Below are 15,843 nucleotides of genomic sequence, written 5' to 3' on the forward strand. Positions count from 1 at the left end.
TAAGTTTTCACCAAAAATGGAGAGTTCATAGCAGAATGGGTGGTCCCTGTACTCCCAGCAGCATATAGCAGACGTCTGAAGTCCACCGCTGGGCTTTCTACAGGTCAGAAATAATCTAACGCTTGACTCATCTTGTCCCACCATTGAGAAGCTTCCAGGGACCAGGGAGAACATCTATATTGAGAAGATTGGCTTCTGCTCTCTCCTCAGCACAAATTTTGTTCATTACTGTCGTTTCCGATGTGGTCCGTGTCAACTCCTAAAAAATGTTTAAGCAGGTCCCATTGACCAAGCTGCAGGTTAAACATAATCAGTTGGAAATGAATTCAAAGAAGATCTCTCATTTGTCTAATTACAGAGTTTGTGTGTTTGGGGGGTGGGGGAAACCCACAGGAGAGTAGTATTTACCAGCCGATGTTCTCTGTATCTTGGAGAAGCACAGTTGTCTCACCTGGCACTATTAAGCGTGAACACACTGACATGCGAACCAGTGAAAAGACACTTTCCCTTATCTTCGTCAACCATTCATGGTTCATGGTCTACACCAGGACACGGTGTACTTCTCCCGGGCCAAAGGACTCCACCGGGAAAGGATGATCCTGTGTCCTTAGCTAAGGGTAAGTTTTTCCTCCATCTACCTACCGGGCATCATTCAATAGATTGATACTTTATACCCTGTCCTTTCTCTAAGAGTTGAAATGGAAGATTAGGGGGAAAAAAATCAGAAATGCCACTTATCAGTTCTATCTATCCCAGAATCAACCTTTATGGAGAAAAGATGAGCGAACAGGAGCAGAAAGACACTTGGGCTCTGATGTGGGTGGAGGAGGGATGTGCACTCGCGGGCCCATATGTGTACATGCTCGCTCCCTCACCCATGTGTTAATCCCTACCCCGGGCTCTCGAGATCCTCACTCACTTACAGTTCATCTCAGAGGTTAATTGTGGTGCCTCATAGGCCATAAACAAAGAAGAGATTTCTTCCCCTGCATGGGGCCTTCTGCCACAGGCGGAGCAGAGAAGAGAGTCTGTGCATCCTAAGGATTAAGGGGAGTTTGGAAGATCCACAGAACCCGGTGCTGACAGACCTGCTTATTAAAAAGGGTGCTGTGGTGGCCGGGCTGCCGTTCAGGGCCCGCCGGGCTGCCCCTCCGACGCCGGGCGCACAATCGGCGGACTGTGCTGGCCCAGGGACAGCGGGCGCGGGGGGCTCTTTCTAATTTGTCAAAGTTGTATCTAATTCCACAGAACAAAGTTCGCAAAGAGAGATGAGCAGAATCCACAAATTATTGCTCATTCACCAAGCCCTAGATGGAGCGATAGAAGCAGCACACAGGGAGGGTTTTGAAAAGTAACTCGACCCCTGCCAGGCGGCTTTGGGTAATTCCACTTTGTGGGCATAACAGTTCCCCTTGTTTTTTGTTTAATAGGATTATTTCTCAGAATATTAAAAAGATAGCATCAACGTCTTTCAGTGGCCCCATGAACTATTTCTGGAAATATAAAAAGCTTGGTTCAGGTGGTTTCTTTACTCCTGATAGGACTTTTGTTCTCTCGGACACTACAAAGAAAAGAATGTGGTTATGGGGAGAGGTGGGCCTGGAGCCAACACAACAAAATGTTGAGTTTTCCAGAAAGGCACGCCCGTTCCAACCAACATGGCTCACTGAAACTCCCACCGACCTATTTGGAAAATGAGACCGACTGTCAAAGGAGAGCTTAGAATTTCAAATTCTGGAAATTTAGGAGTTGCTAAGGAGAGAGAGCGTAAGACATGCTAGCGTCCACGTGGCAGGCCAGGGGATGAAGAGGAAAGACCGTCTCCAGAAGAAGCCGTGGTGAACAACCTTCAAGCGGTACCACCAGGACAACAGGGCCTGCTCGACGGTGAGGAATGGCGCCCACGTGGAAGCGGGCACAGACTATGAGGAGAGCTGGGGACCTGTCAGCCCACTGCACTGACCAGGGTGGTGAAGGCAAGTGGCGGTGGGGTCCACCCTGCTCAGGGCCTTCCCCAGAGCGATGCCTGGCCAGCTCTTGCAGTGCACTACTCTCAGGATAACAAAAGGAAGGGTCGGGAAGGACCGAATGCACGTGCTGGGAGGCACCACGCGCGCCAAACAGTCCACTCGACACGTAAGACACAACTGACATACGGGTAAAACCAGTCCAAGTCGGGTCTAGCCACCCATCCCTCCTCAACCAGTGTGTGAGGAACCTCTGCCTAGAGGCTGTCCTTGGCCTCGGAGAAGTCGCCCCTTGCCTGGGTGATCCTTCCCCCTGCACCCAGTCTTGCTCATGCTGGTCACTTTCTATTTTGCTGGGTTCAGACATGAAAAAAATTCATCAAGGTTCACAATCTGTCTTACTATAGATGCCACATTCACAGCTGTGGTCCTGTGGCTCTAGAGACCGACCTCCTCATCGTGTGGCGCATCCAGAAATGCAGCTGATTTGGGCAAATGTGACCCTCTTCCAACACGGGTGGGCTGGGCTAACGGCTGCTACACAAAGTTCTTTTGTCAAACACCTTCCACAACTGTGAGGAGATGGATTTTAAGGATCATCCTAGATTTAGGCAAGAAAAAGAAAAACTTCCTGATGGCATAGACCTGAGAGACAACTTTGCTTACTTAGAAACCCTTAGCTATTTCCTGTCGTCTACCGAACAAACCTTTGGACGCGGGACCAGAGGTTAAGAGACAGCCTTGCTTGCTGCGCTCGTGAGGTTAGGCCTGGGGGAGGCCCGTTTGGATGAGTGAGCAGGACCCGGGATTTTGTTTTTGGTTTTTTTATTTTTTTTTTAATTTTTATTTATTTATGATAGTCACAGAGAGAGAGAGAGAGAGAGAGAGGCAGAGACATAGGCAGAGGGAGAAGCAGGCCCCATGCACCGGGAGCCCGACGTGGGATTCGATCCCGGGTCTCCAGGATCACGCCCCGGGCCAAAGGCAGGTGCTAAACCGCTGCACCACCCAGGGATCCCAGGACCCAGGATTTTGAATTAAGATCTGTTACTCCCTGTGAGACCCGGGGTGCCTCTTACCATATCTGAGGCTTAGTTTTCTTACAGAAAATGGAGCTGAAAATAATGCTTCCGACTTTGCAGGGTTGATAGGACAAATAAATGAGCCAGGGTATGTGAGGGGGCCTTTTAAAATATGCTATAGGGATCCCTGGGTGGCGCAGCAGTTTGGCGCCTGCCTTTGGCCCAGGGAGCGATCCTGGAGACCCGGGATCGAATCCCACGTCGGGCTCCCGGTGCATGGAGCCTGCTTCTCCCTCTGCCTGTGTCTCTGCCTCTCTCTCTCTCTCTCTCTCTGTGACTATCATAAATAAATAAAAATTAAAAAAAAATAAAAATTAAAAAATAAAATATGCTATAAATGTTAGCTCTTGTTTTTGTTTGGTTGTTTGGCCTTATTTTGTGATTATTAAGCCCTTTGGTTCATTAGCAAGTTATGTCCCCACCTGGTCAGTCTACAAAACAATCTTTACCTCTAGTCCTTCGCAAGACCACTTCCCTGCTGAAATTAAATGGCCTGTAGGAGTAGGATTTTCATAGCCCATTCCACTATGACATATAAGTGTTTACATAAAAATCAACTTTGCCATTCTGATTGGACTTTGGGTCAAATAAAAAAAAAAAAAACAGGTGTGTAGAACTGGGCATAGGGGGCGTGGACAAGAAAAACCACCCACAGTGACATTATTTTATGCTCTTCTCCAACGTAGAGAAGAGTCTTGAAGAAGCTTAAAACGTAAGACACCAATGTCATAAAACTGAAAAATCTTTAAATGAATAGTAAGACAAAAGAAAAATAAAAGCAAATCCATGCTAACCTACCTACCCTTCTACAACCGAACACAAAACTCAGCACCAAGGTATTGACCGTCAAAGCAAACTGAGCAGGGCTGTGAGTGAGTGGCTTTCCTTTTCCAACACAAGAAAGACATCAGAGGGAGAAAGTCCTTGCCGAACTCTAAGTTCTGGAAGAGATTTTTCTCAGGAGTCTCCACAAGACTGATTTTGAACAACACAGTAGTCTCCACGAAAGTATTCTAAAAATGACCATTTTTTACTGGTTGTCTGCCCTCCTGAGAGGGACTCCGAGTTCGGAAACTCAATCTGGAAAAGAAAGTTTTCTCTTTGCAATAAAAACTCGGGCACTCTTACATATCTTACTGTAATTACCACGGACTCCATCCTATCTTACTGCAATTTATATTTTCAATAATGAACATACACAAGTTTATAATGAATTTATTTTGTTTGCTGTAATTAGCTAAGACATATTTAATTTTCATTATGAGCCAGGCGAGTGCTAAGCCCTTTATCTGTCCGGGCTCATTTAATCCTCCCCAGAATCCTATGACACAGGGATTATTATTTCACTCATTTAAACTTGAGAAAATTGAGACTTAATGGAGGTATTGAATCCTGCCCAAGGTCATACAACGTGCAAGTCATTGCGGAGTTTGAACTTGAAGCCCATGCAAGGTTAACTGCCGGGCCCCTCACCACTGTGCAAACCCACCTCATACACTTTCAGACGGACCTGATAAGGGCTTCAACCAACGATCAAATGGACGGCAACGTGTACTGGATTTGATCAGAAAAGCAAGTTGCCAGCCAACACAGACTCTACATTGTACACTGAGAATTTATTAGGAGTACGTTTATGGGGAGAGAAGGGCCTGCCAATCCTGGTCTGCTGGTGGCCGAGACTGAACAGCCCATCAGGGCACCTTCAGGGAATGTGAACACTTCATTTGAAACTTAGGCCAGAAGCCCCCTGGACGTCTACTCTGCTTCCAAGAACGTCCAGTAGACCCTCTCCCTTTTGCTGCGAGGCTCTCTTCCCGGGCCAGAGCCCTGTGCTAAGGTGTTTGATCTCTACTTCGTGGACCTTGCCCACCCATGGGTGCTGATGTCAACACGCTGGCGCTCTATCTTATTAGGCAGCAGAGTGCTGGGTATGTTCTCCATCTCCAGAACACGTGAGATAATTTTAATCGATTCTCAGTCTCCGGCTCCTCATCCAAAATATGAGAAGTTTTATTATGAGTGACGAATAGATCACGGTGCTTGAGAATCCTAAAATTATGATTCATCCTTTTTCCCCTAGGAAATTGAACAAGGCCTAACATATTTCTTTTCCTCAAATCAAAACAAAATATGCTTTTATACAGGAACACCCTGAGGTCGAAGACCTCTCTTCTCTTGCCTTCTGCTATCGAGACTTATTTTGGCAAAGGGATTACATGCAAAGGCTCTGGGTACCACCCACTTAGCGTTTTGTGTCTTGGTAAGTTATTTAATCTTAATGCCTCAGTTTATTCATCTACGAAACAAATATAATAATAAAATCGACTGCGTAAGGTTAATATGATCTTTTAAGTGAGTTACTAGCATAAGGTGCCTAGAGCCACTCTGACAAACCAGTAAATGCTCTGTAAATGATAGCCCTCAGCCATCTGTCTCAAACTCAGTCCTTCCATTCTTCCTGAGACATTATGGATATTACGTACATTTCCCCCACCCTTCAGAACTAAGCAATAGCTTATCCCAACCTGCCATATAGATCATTCCCTTCCATATCCACAGCCCACCATTCCAACAGTAACTGGAAGGAAAAAAAAAAAAAAACATTTGTGAGGCTTTCCCAAATATCAGGGCTTTAGGTGGATCACTCCTCTGGATTTTAAATTCACCACATCACCTCCACCCCCTTCACTTACTTGGTAAACGTATATTTACCCTTCACAGGTGTCATACAGCACTTATGTTAGGAGGCGCCTATTTGCAGTAGGGTTTGAGGCCAGTCAAGGAGTAGATTGTCATCCTTTTTTGGCAGACTTCAGTTTTTATATGCATTTATGAGAACTTCAGATAACTCAATATACCAACCTGTGCCTAAAACTCAAGTATGGGTTTACCTGGAATTAGAGAAAAAATTTATAAATTGCGTCTGCACAAGGAGCAAAATGTGTTGTGTCGGTTATTCCCTCGCTCAGAGGTACGGGTCTTTGAAATGCAGAAGTCATCTTTGACTTTTCTAACTGTCTTACTCCCTGGATCTAATCCTGCTATGTCCTATTAAACTCTTCCCCCCCAAATCTCTCTCTGAGAGGCACTCAGAGCATGGCGCATGCCTGTCTCCCGGCATCCCTTGCAGCCTGTTTCATATTAAAGTTATTTATGCACATGCCTGTCTTCCTCACTAGGCCTTTAGATTGGGAGGTCATGGAGCCTGACTTGTCTTTGTATCTCGGGCGGCATCCAGCACACGAGGCCTATGTTACCCTGTACTTCCTCCTACACGCACACACACGCACGCACATACACGCACATACACCGCGCTGGTTCACTCATCCATGCTTCTTTATTCCTATTCCTTCTGCCCCAGATGCCCTCACCCCTTACCCCCTCCATGTAGTAGAACTCTTCTCAGCCTTCAAGCCCAACACCCATGCCCTACTCACTCACACTTCCTGCAGGGCTCCACAGTCTACACGATAGTACAGTGAGTATCTCCTGGTATTAGAGTTCTTCCATCCTGGATTGCAAAGTCCTTGAGGGACAAAACCGTATCATCTTCATCTTTCTGTTCCTTATGGCACCTGTCGTAGACCCTCACTCAGCTTGAAAATATTTGTGAAATTCAACTAATATGGAACCAACTTCAAATAAATGCTCTCTTCAAACAATTACCCTGACTTTCTCAGATAACTTGCCAGAAGGGTGTTGGTACAGTTTGCCTATGCGTTGTGTATGTCACCCTAAGGCTTTGACACATGAACACAGAATTGAGGACAAAGCATGAGCATGAATCAACAGAAAACCTGTTCCAAGAAATCTGAATCCATGTGGGTTGCATGGTCCAGTGGCAAAGTGAGAGAAGAAAGAAAAAGACCAAGACTAACATTCACATAAATGTAAAAGCGGAAGCTTAAGAAACACCATGAAACAAGCCACAAGTCAGTTTCCAATAAATAATCGGTGACCCTGCTAGGAGGAGCCCAACACTGTGCTCCATGGCAGGGCATCAACAGGGCTTGGGTGCCCTGCAGGACGTGTGTGGGGTGTCCTCATTGACGACATGGGCCCTCCCGGAGCACTGGCCTCTCTGCTCCACAGGTAACTTCAACTCTCACTTCTGAAAGTTCTTCAGGAACAGGAAGGGCATGACTCATCCCCCAAGAACAGAAGCTGTTTCCCTTGTCTCCAAACCATGGTATTAACCCTCCCACCTTAGTGTGCACTACAATTCAAAAAAAAAAAAAAAGAAGAAGAAGAAGAAAAAAAAAAATCTCCTTTGAAGACATTTAACAGCCAGACAGATGATTTTGTAATTCTTTACTCGGGTGAAATGAAAAGGTTATGTGAAGTCTTCAGATGGAATTTCCATCCCTTCCCTTCTTATTTTATTAGATTAAAATGGTCTCAGTGTTTTTAGACAGGGTTCCTCTTAAGAAGATGCAAATTTATACCATCTTTCCGCATTCTTAGGATCACATGCTCTGCCTAAAATCCACCTTCTGCTTCAGCGACACACAAGTAATCCCTCCTGCCGTCGATGGAACGGAACACTCGTAGCAAATCGAGAAAACACATCAGCCTGAGAGCCAAGGAAAGAAAGCTAATGACCTACGTGTCATTCCCACATACAAGATTCCTGGGGACTTTTTTTTTTTTAATTGTGCCTCTTTTTAAAAGGAAAATAAGCTGTTCTTTCATTTCTTATTACAGGCTAGGAAAGATCGGCACCTAAAGGGAGAGATTGCAATATTGAGAGACACATGTGGAAATCGCTTCCACGACGGCAATTTCCTGAACTGCTTTCAAAAGCCCTTTTTTGGCTTAAAGAGTCCATGGGGCCCTTTTAAGGTTTTATACAAAGGAACTGATCAGTTTCATAACGTTGTGATGAAATTAGAGCCCATCGTGCTTAGCCGGAATGGCCTTCCACACAGTAGCTCTCCTTCTCTTGGAGATGGCATGTAATTGTCTGGAGGGAAATCACCTCTCCAGAGGATTTAAGACAAGGCGGAAAGGGCATGGAGTAAGGATGGAGGCTTGAACCTCATTTGCAGTAATTTGAAGGTTTAAGGAACATATTCCGACTCCCTGATCGTGAGCCCTGCTTTGATCTCTATGCTCAGGGAAGTAATTTCAGTGAGGGAACGTCTGGTTTTCTCCCCTACTTAGTGGGGGCTACATCTGTATTCCTGTCCCCTGGAAGCTGTGCGGCCAAGGAGTCAATGCATGGTAAGTCCGGGATTTCCCTTCGATAAGAACCTCTCATACTTTTCCCAATCGCAGGACTTTTTTGACCCGATGGCAAATAAATCCCACATCAGTTCTCTGGCTACAGGAAACCGAGGACAAAGAGAAGTAGTTAACAGACTTTTCCCCATTCAGAGGCTGGGGCTCCTCACCCACAATTGCCTCCCTGGGAGGGAGGAGAAACATTTTCGTTTCGCTGACCGTCACGGGTTGCCTTCACTTAGAAATCACCAGTTTTGCGTGTTTTTCCTCATGTGTAGGGAACTTCCTCCCTACTGTATGAAAAAAAAGACAGGAATTTCTGTCAAAATGGTGACATGTGCATTAGCCATGGAGACTTTGAAGGCAGTCATAAAGTCATGTATATGACCTTTGTGGGCCTTAAGGGCACTTTTACCTTCCTAGGTAAACAAAAAGTATTAAAGATTATATTTTACAACTGCGTTGTTATAAAAATGCATTTGTTAATATTACATGTTAAAAGCTGACATTTTTTCTTCTGGCTTGGAAAGAAATTAAGATATTTTGGGGGGTCTTCAAAAGCACCGTGAGCCCTACAATCTGTACGTACTGTGTCTACTGGGTAAATTGCACCTGGTAGCAAATATTCTTCGCCACTTGAATGGTTCCGATTCTCAAATCCTATCCCTGGGGTCGTCTGGGGGGCCTTGAATTGTTTTTGGTGGAAGATGACAGGATTCGGACTTCCTACCTCCATTATCTCACTTGACTCTCCCCCTAACCTGGTGGAACGGACATTATTATTCCCATTATCTACAGACTCAGAGATTTGAAGCAATGTCCCAAATTGCTTTCATCTGGTAATTGTTTCTTGGGAAAGGGAAAGGAACGAGAGCAAGGAATTATCTATTACCCTCTGTTGGGGGTTTCACAGACCATCTAACCTCCAAAGCCCTATGCGGTGATATCCGGATCACCCCTCCAAGCCAACTATCTGATAGAGAGTGTGGACAGGAGGGAGGGCAAAGGTGTCCCTGGGAAAAGTCAGGAAAACCAAAGGACAAAAATTAAGTCCAAAGGGTAGGAGCAAAATGCTCCAAACAAGAGACCAAGTCAAGGCTTCAAGACTGATAGAAAATGCAGGGAAATAGGAGCCTGGGGGAAACAAGGAAGGTGATGACCCACTGTGGCATGCAGGCCCGCAGGCCCAAGGACCTGCTTGTCATAACTGTGTAAAGGGAAAGTCGGAAAAAAAAAAAAAAAGGGAAAGTCGGATGGTAGCGCTCCCATTTTGTAGCTGGAGAAACTAAGGCACAAGGCGCTAGGTAGTCTCAGGTCACGCAGCTATGAAGAAGCAAGAGGTTGTTCGACCCCTAATGCCATGTTTACTCACGGAACAGACATCTTTATAGAGGCCAAGTCTCCATTCTGAACTTGTCAAGAACGAGATATCTCATCCTTCAGCACTTCCACCCTGAGCAAGCCATTACCTGAAAACTTGCCAGATTGGCTTCCACCAGTTTGAATGGTTATGTGTATCTCCAATACTCTACGTGCGTATCAGACTCCGAGAGAAAGCATGAAAGAGCATAGGCCCCGCCAACATTCGATGCTCGGTCCAGTCGCAGAGGCTGGGGAGAGAGGTACATTTTCCCCTTTACAGCTTTTCAAAGAAAAACTTGGGAGAAAATGGAGTACTAAAGAGGCAGAGAAACCTGACCATCGGGTCTGCAGTTAAAGAGAGAAAAGGGGCCCAGGGCAGTTTAAGTCATCTATGAATCATGTGTTTGACATTTCCCAATCAATGGAAGTCCCTGGGGTCCCCGTTTCTGTCGAAGAAACTAGCTTTAATGCTGGCTGCAGGGAAACTATCTGAATGAGAGTCCATTGGGCTGCCTCCCTCCAGCCAGCTTTTCTGAGTCCAGCGGCCAGCCACGTGCTCACAGCACAGAAGGGCGAGCTCCGAGGAGTGGCGGTTGGGGTGGCCTGGCCGGCGAGGACAAAAACTAACCATATAAGGTCTCATCCGTTCCTGCCAACCACTGATGTGAGGAATGAAGTCCCGTTCACCGGGTTGGTTTCCTAAAAACCTGAATTTCTTTTACAGAATTTAAAAAATGCATTTCACCAAAATCTGCATCCAGCCTATGCCTATGCCTAAGGGTCGCTCACGTACCTGTGGGGATTTTCCTTAGAGCTTCACAACCATCCAGGGACGTATCACCTGATTCGTTCAGTTATTGCGCGTGCACACCGAGGCAGCAAGAGGCCCTTTATGAGACGTGCACACAGTAACTCTGCTAACACACTAAGTGATCTAGCTTAATCGCTTGAGAGCTACGTCACACTTGCAGACGCACAAATATGCTTTTCAACAAATCCAATTCCTGGAGCCTGGTTAGAACTTTTCTTAAGGGCCAAAAGAAGACACAAAGCAGCATTCTCAGCTGCTCTGGGGAGGAGAGATGGGTTCCAGCCTGCGCGTCGGGGCTGCTTTCCTGGCCGTGATTGCTTATTGAATGGGGTTTCGGTGGGAAGTGAGGAGGAGGAGGAGGACCCCGTGCTGCCGCTACCGCCGTGATGAGAGTTTGGGCACATCCTCCCCGAAGACCCCATAAGGCTTTGATAAGTGCATGCTGGCCTGGTCCTGTCGCCATGCAGGACGCCCTACGTGGTCCTGCCAAACAGACTCCAAAGCTCCCCTGGAACCTGATGTTCATTTACTTAAGCGTTTATTATACATCTGCTGGCATATGTACATCTCGGCTCTGGCATCTGATCACAAATACAGGCTGAGAACACTTAACAGCACTAACATATCCACATACAACAGTGTGGAGTCCACCACCGAGATCTGCACGGAGTCCTCTCAAGGCAGTTGGCTCCCATATGCTTGGCACCCCTGATGCCGTGTTCACTTGATGTTCAACTTGGGATCCAAATTCGAAAGGCCATCCAGTGGCACATTAACTTCTCATAAGGAAAGCTTGTGTGTGTGTGTGTGTGTGTGTGTGTGTGTATCTGCACTCATGAATTTTTGGGGAATGAGGGGGAACTGAAGTCATAGTTGAGAACATATGAAACCCTTAGATGTGTCGCAGCTGCTCCAACTGGCATTCATCCCCCGAGCAAGGAATTCTAGAACATCACATTTTTAAGGAGTCCATTTTCACAGTGCACTCCGGCGTCTCAGAATGCTCTCTTGGAGAGCAAAGTCAATCCTAGGTCACCATTTCAATGTAGTTTCCTTTGTACTAAATCCTACTTTCAAGAAAATTCTTGCCATGGTTCACTGGTGTTTAACCTATCATATAATATCCAGGTTTACTGTGTTAGAAGAAGCAGAACAGTATTAAGCTTTTCCCACAAGCCTGTGATTGCATTTGACCTAGTAACCTGTATTAGATTAACATTTATTCTACAACCGCACAGCAAGCCCTGCACCTTGGTGAGCGGCAGTTTATAGAGGACACTAAACATTTTTACAAGTGGAGCAGGAAAAGGGAATTGAATCTGAGGGAGTAATTCCAAGCAAGTATGTTGCTGCAGCAGTTAAATTGTTTATACGAGGAGTAGGGGAATTACTTCTGACTGACCTCTCTTTTTATCTGCTTAAAAGACAAAGTGCAGGTCTCCATCGCTGGGGCAAACTCTGGGGAATGCAGCTTTAAAATGTATAGGAGCCACCAGGCCCCACCAACCCACCAATAAGGAGCAGCTTCAAAGGCAAAGCAGCCCAGGAATGTAAACACAGCAGAGTCACCACCATGAGGACGGTTTAACAGTAGCCGGGGGTGGGGGGTGCAAACGTCCTCCCCTGACCCCCACGCAGACCCTCCGGGTCAGGGGGGGACACGAGGGGAACACAAGCTCAGAACGGGAACAGGCTTTTCCATCACGGATGTTTTGATGGAACGGCCTCTTGATTTTCCTTGGCCACAGCTCAGCGTGCGGCGGATTCATTAAGGAACAAGCTGGGCTTTGAGGGAGGCCGAGAATGGCAAGAAGGGATGGGTTGGAGGCATCTGTGTGGGACCAGGACATTTTTGAAAAACTAAAAAATAATTTTTTTTTTTAAAGGCTGAGTCCATGAGGAAGCAATTACCAGGAAATCAAAATCAGAACTGTCTGAGCACACACCCAACATAGCAATGGGAGGAGGTCACCCGCCATCATCCGGTGTCATGTCATGAAGTCCCGTGGACTCTTACAGTGGACGCCGGATTCACCACCAGGTCCTCGGTGACGGCGGGGGAGTCTGAGGGAGAGCTGCACGAAATGAGGGAGCCCTCCAAGAAAGTCCAGTTGTTCCTTGAGATGAAGCAAGCCACGCAGCAACGAAAACGAGAAAGAGCAAGGCCCTTCCGCTCAAGAATCACACGGAGCGGGTGCTACTGTATCTCGCCTCGTGTCCACGCAATCATGTCCCCTCCCACACAGCAAGATGTGATAGGATTATTTCACAATTTCACCTTTTTTTTTTTTTTTTTTTTGGTCTCCTTAACTTGTTAACTTTGTCTCTCAATTTGCTATGGAATCTTCCAGAATTTTCTGAGTGCTCATTAGAATTGTCTTTTTAAAAAAAAAAAAAAAAAGAGCTTATTAAAAATACAATTACTCAACCTCCTGCCCAAACCCAATCAGAGACAAAGGAGATGAGGCACCATCTTCTGGGGGGAATCACCACCTCCCCCCACCCAGGTGATTCTGATGAACCCTCTCAGCCAAGGACCCATGTTCTAGAACCCACAGAATGTGAAAAAGCTTCCAAATGAGGGTCTGTTAAAGAGGCGCCAACCAGAATTCAGCCGTGGCTATGTAGACGCAGCCCCGCAGCAAACGCTGACCCTGTTCTCTTCGGGAATCGGCTCAATTAAAGGTTGATGGAACATTCGCTCCTGCACCACAATCAATAGGCGCAAATCTGCAGCTGTCAGTGTCACAGGGTAGCTTGGCTCTGGGCTCCCCAACCCTCCAGGATTTCCCTTCCCATTGTCTGTGGAGAAGCGTGGAACCTGGAGATTTAGTGCGTAAAGCTGCACTCTTTCGGCCCCTTTTCCCCCTAAATTTGGGATTTGGTGGGCCTTTGTAAGCTACTTCATTCAGAATAACAGGGGGTATTTCTTGACTCCTCTAAAGGAAGCATGGATAGTCTCTATAGCCAGGGAACCCAGGGACGTTGCTTTTTGTTTGCTTTGCTTTCGTTTCTTTTCCTCGAGGAGCAAAAGTAAAGACAATATTGGGGTTCAGGGAAGGGGAGAAGGGAGAAATAAACAAGGTGCACCTGGGAATTTTAAAAAGCAGCCATGGGCGAGTTCTGGGGCTGGGATAAGAATGGAATCTGCCCTCGGGATGCCACCTACCAACAGGCCTGAACACAGAGAAAACTGTTCAGCTGGAGCAACGCCTGTCAATAAGATGATCACTGGGATGAAAACTCAGTGTGTGCAAATGCCCTACTTTTAAGCCCCTCTACTCAACAAGGCAAACAGGGAAGATTCCAGACAGCCAAAGGAGACAGCTAAATGTGAAGGATGTAATGTGATCCCCATTCCTTCCCTCACCTGCTGCTACAGATCCTTGGCCTCATTCTCCCGCCTCGGGTGTTCAGAGCAAGAAAAGGAGAGAAAAGAAGGTGCTTCTTAGAGACAGATAATCCTGCAACCATAGGCTAAGGGGCTCTTTCACCCACATTCGCCTTAATCCCAGGCATTAATTCTATAGGTAACCTTACTCCCGTTAGCTTACCTTTGGGGGAAAAAATGTGAGAGGGATTAAAAACCATGAACGCTGATGGTAGAAATAGAAAGTTTTTTGACACAAATCTCCAAGGTTATATCATTTCAAAGACGTGGTAAGTGGACGCCTACGTACACACAAGGGCCACAAGCAGGTAACGCAGGTAAATCCACGCCTGTGTTTCTATCTGCGATCTTTAACCCAGCTACATCCATCCTTACACAATGATGAAGTAGGTAAGTGCTAACGACGGGATGACAATGAAGTGCAGGAAAAAAAAGTCTCAGATTCAAAACTGGAAGCCACTTTACAGATCACGCTAGCCCACGCCCTCGTTTTACAGATGAGGAAATTGAGCCCAAGACAGACAGGAAGATTCGCCCAAGGTGACCCAGCACCTCCCAGCAACTGAGGTGAGCTGGACCCCGCTCCTGTCCCCGTCTGCTGTTCTGTCCGGGTACCACACTGACTCCGGGAGGGAAAGGGCTGGAAAACGCCAGCTCTAATGTCCCACTGTCAGGAACAGGGTGAGTCATAAAGCATCCGGAGGAGCCTCTCTATATGGTGTGTGGAATTTCAAGTTGTCTGCTGTGTATAATGTGTCCATTTAGCCAGAGTCTCTAGTATTAATTACCTCTGTGAGATACAATATGGCATCATGCAGCTTTGGAATCTGTACCCTTCATTAACCGTTTCCCCATTAACCTTGACTGGAATCACATTCCCACTCTAACCGGTAAGATGTGTTCTATTTGTAAGCACTCCCATTTTCTCTTTGAAACCATTCTCATATTCTTATTTCATTGTAAATGGTCCTCCTTGCAATAAAGTGCCATTGAACGTATTTACTATTTGCTGCTTAATTTTGTCCTCTTGGAAGGAGACCGATGTCAGCTCCAACAGTAGTTAATATACCTTTGAGCACACACTGTGACCTTTCTCCTGCTCATGCCTGACTTCATTCTCAGATCTCATTAAACAGCAGAAATTATCTTCAGAAAGAGCAAAACCAGAAATGTGCGGGGTCTGCGCTCAGCTATAGAGAAGAATTTGATTTAAACGGCCCCACAACGGCACGCACGTAGAAAACAAAAGAGAGGATGAAACTTCCAGCTTAAGATGGCCTGTTTTCTCTACCAGCTGCATAGCATTACATGAACTCACCTGGAAATAAAGAGGATTGAATGATTGTGTGCACCTGACTGTCCCCACCATGTGTGTCACTGTCTGGGAAGCCCCCCTCTCAATAATACACAAGCTTGTTCCTGGGTGGTAGGAGGTAGGTAGGGCCTTTGGCAATAATCAACCCCCTACGGAAACCATGAGGGAGTCAGGCAGAGGAAAGTGATTTTTTTTTTTTTTTTTTTTTTTTTATGAGTAGAGGAAGAAGGTTGTGGGTTGGAAAGGAACAAGGAATTGAGTCAGCTCTCAAGAAAATCAGATCCGGGTAAGACATTGCAGAGGCCCTGAGTCTGTGGTTCCCCAAACATCAGCAGTGGGAAAAGGTAACTCCAAGAGCAAATAATGAAAACCTAAGATGGGGATGGGTTAAGAGAGAGGGTAGGCCAAAGAGAAGTCTACCTAGAGGCAACCTGACCCCTGGACATTGACCCTGTGCTAAGAGGAGAGGGGAGGACCAGAAAGTCAGCCAAGGGTGACTAAACCCCCAAGTTCTTCAAGCCCTACAAACCTCCCAGTTTTCACCTCTGACTCACTGTATTCTCTCCATGAACCCTGAGCCCTGCTGCCATGTTTAGTGACTTCGACATAGCTGATTCTTCCAAGCCTCTGCCCTCTCCGTTCCTTGGCCTCTGGCTGCCAAGGATCACTTTCCCCTATCCACCTCAGCAGCC

The 15,843-nt window shown here is 46.4% G+C and overlaps 1 long non-coding RNA gene across 1 annotated transcript; it reads left to right on the forward strand.

The window, feature by feature from the left end:
* Positions 1 to 13,031: 13,031 nt before the first annotated feature.
* LOC125755884 (uncharacterized) lies at positions 13,032 to 15,263 on the forward strand. The gene is made up of 3 exons (XR_007413331.1): positions 13,032 to 13,130; positions 14,334 to 14,403; positions 14,959 to 15,263. It is a non-coding gene; the product is annotated as an uncharacterized LOC125755884 (long non-coding RNA).
* The last annotated feature ends 580 nt before the right edge of the window (positions 15,264 to 15,843 follow it).

This window comes from Canis lupus, chromosome 10 (assembly GCF_003254725.2).
Source record: "Canis lupus dingo isolate Sandy chromosome 10, ASM325472v2, whole genome shotgun sequence".
NCBI lineage: Eukaryota > Metazoa > Chordata > Mammalia > Carnivora > Canidae > Canis > Canis lupus.